Source organism: Panthera leo, chromosome A1 (assembly GCF_018350215.1).
Source record: "Panthera leo isolate Ple1 chromosome A1, P.leo_Ple1_pat1.1, whole genome shotgun sequence".
In the NCBI taxonomy this organism is placed as follows: Eukaryota; Metazoa; Chordata; class Mammalia; order Carnivora; family Felidae; genus Panthera; species Panthera leo.
Genome location: NC_056679.1, coordinates 83,696,920 through 83,699,682, shown reverse-complemented (window position 1 = coordinate 83,699,682; position 2,763 = coordinate 83,696,920). Strand labels below are relative to the sequence as shown.

At 35.5% G+C, this 2,763-nt stretch overlaps 1 pseudogene; it reads right to left on the bottom strand.

Annotated features, from left to right (window-relative positions):
- Window positions 1-1,713: 1,713 nt before the first annotated feature.
- LOC122229534 lies at window positions 1,714-2,546 on the bottom strand (annotated as a pseudogene).
- Window positions 2,547-2,763: the final 217 nt, after the last annotated feature.

Below are 2,763 nucleotides of genomic sequence, written 5' to 3'. Positions count from 1 at the left end.
TTAAGGGTCTCTCTCCACTATCGATGCCAAAATCTTCTTGGAAGGTGTGCAGGGGCTACCTTAAATTATGCCTGTGTTTATGAAAGAACTCACAGAACTGATATTTCCATGTCAACTGTAGTTATTTAGCTTCTTATTGGTGAATGCTCCCCTTGTTCTACCTCAGTTTTTTAAAATAAATGCTTAAAAATCATATTTCAATGTGACTGAGCTCTTATTTCCAATGGCTCTGTCAAATGCATCCAATTCAGAAAGCCCCCTGATGGCCTATGTTTGGCAGATACAATGAAGAAGTAAACCTTTGTTATATTAAGCTACTAAGGCTTTTGATGTTACTAATTCTTGCAGCATAGTCTAGCATATAAAGGATATCATTGATGATTAAAATAAATATTTTTTTAAAATTTTTTAATGTTTTATTTATTTTTGAGACAGGGAGAGACAGAGCACGAGCAGGGGAGGGTCAGAGAGAGAGGGAGACACAGAATCCAAAGCAGGCTCCAGGCTCTGAGCTGTCAGCACAGAGTCTGACGTGGGGCTTGAACTCACAAACTGTGAGATCATGACCTGAGCTGAAGTCGGACACTTAACCGACTGAGCCACCCAGGCACCCCTAAAATAAGTATTTTAGATGACACTATAAGAAAGCAAAGCAACATTTTTTTTTTATTCCTCAGAGTCTTAATGGATGTATGGAGAAGCATGTGATTATAAGTGGGGGGAGAAAATTTGTACATTTCTTTAATCAACCTAACAAATAATGTTTAAATATAAACAGGTAAATGTATCCCCAAACTTGAACATATTTGTAGCAAAATTTTGGTCTGATGACAGATATAATGTATGCATATATTTTCCTTGCCATACAAAGGAATCCTTTCCTTACACATACAAGTTGTGTAAAATAATTCTGATCCTCTCATACATGATTCCCTACCCTCACCAAAGTGCCATTCAAGAAATGAAACAGATGAACATATGGGAAGTGGGGGAGAGAAGAGAGGAGTGAAACAAACCACAAAAGACTCAGTAATAGCAAAACTAGGGTTGTTGGAGGGAGGTGGGTGGAGGATGCGTTAGATGGGTGATGAGTATTAAGGAGGTTACTTGTTAGGATGAGCACTGGGTGTTGAATGTAAGTGATGAATCACTGAATTCTACTCTTGAAACAAATATTGCACTGTATGTTAACTAACTAAAACTGAAATTAAAATAAAGAACCTATAATTTTCACATTTATTTTTGAATGATTGTAACTTTATTTCTTTATAATTCTTTTCAATACTAGGTTTATAAATATTTAAATAGTGTATAAATACAACACTGAAGTTTAACATGAAATGTTTCTAAGGATAACTTTTTTGGATTTTTAGACTAAAAATTTTAGTCTAAAGGTTTAGTCTAAAGGTTTCTTACAATATCAAAGCATGAATAGGGATTTCTTATTTGGAACACCAGATCTTTTACACACTGGCACATTCAGATAATCCAATGCCTTCAGAAAGGAAATTATTTTGATAAACAATATATTTTAATGACATTATTTATTAATTTATATCAGTTATATTGATATAAATCCAATCAATTATCTCAATTTATTGTTGTAAACATGAATTTTACTCACTAATTTTTGGTGAGCCTCAGAAATTTTCTGCACATTTCCTGAGTAAACATTCTCTTTATTTTATTAATAGCACATTTATTTGTTCATTTCTAAAACTGTAGATAATAAGGTTGAAAAGTGGGGAATATGTCTTGGATGGTGGAATAGTTTTCAGATTGCCTCAGGTATACATAAAAACCTGAGATGAGGAAGACAGATACCACAAATATATTAGGGACACAGGTAGAAAAAGCCTTTTTTTCTGTCTGCTCCTCTCAGAAACTTGAAAACTGTAGAAAACATGTGACTTTAAGAGCTGATGATGAAAATTAAACAGCCACCAACAATCCCTAGACCAGAGACAATGAGCACCATCTCATTGCTAAAGGTGTCAGATCAGGAGAGCTTTAGCAGAGAAGGGATATCACAAAAAAACTGATGGATAACATTGGATTGACAGAATGGCAGCCTGAATGTATTGCCAGTGTGTACAGCAGCATGGATGAGACTACTGAGTATGAAAGCCAGAGTCATTTGTATGCAGATTTTGAGAGTTCATGATTATAGAGTAGTAAAGGGGTTGGCGGATAGACACATAATGGTCTTGGGCCATGAGAGTCAGAAACAGAAGCTCCGTATATACAAAGAAAACCACTAGGAAGACCTCAGCTTTACACCCAGCCTTTGAAATGGTGCTGCTGTCAAGTAGAGAATTGATGCATGAATTAGGAACTGTTACAGAAATGTAGCATGCATCCAAGATGGACAGATTCCTGAGGAAGAAATACATGGGTGTGTGAAGACTCCTGTCAAGGGTGGTGACAGTAACAATGAGAGTGTTTCCCAACATCACAGAGAAGGTTATGGCATGCAAAACCTGCAGTTCCCATACCTCAGAAAACTCTGTGAGGAGAAATCCCATCATCACATTGGAATTTGTCATCTGTGGGTAACACAATATGTACCTGAAAGTAAGAAGTGAAGTCTTGAGCCCATGAAGAATCAAATTATGGAAAGATATTTCTTAACTACTTTGGTTTTGATTCCTACCTAATTCTAATATATATTGATGTCCCTAATATTTTTGAGAGAAAATTAAGTGAACCTCCTTTAGTCTACCTGATTTTATTTTTAATCCTACTGTATACTGGAGTGAAAAT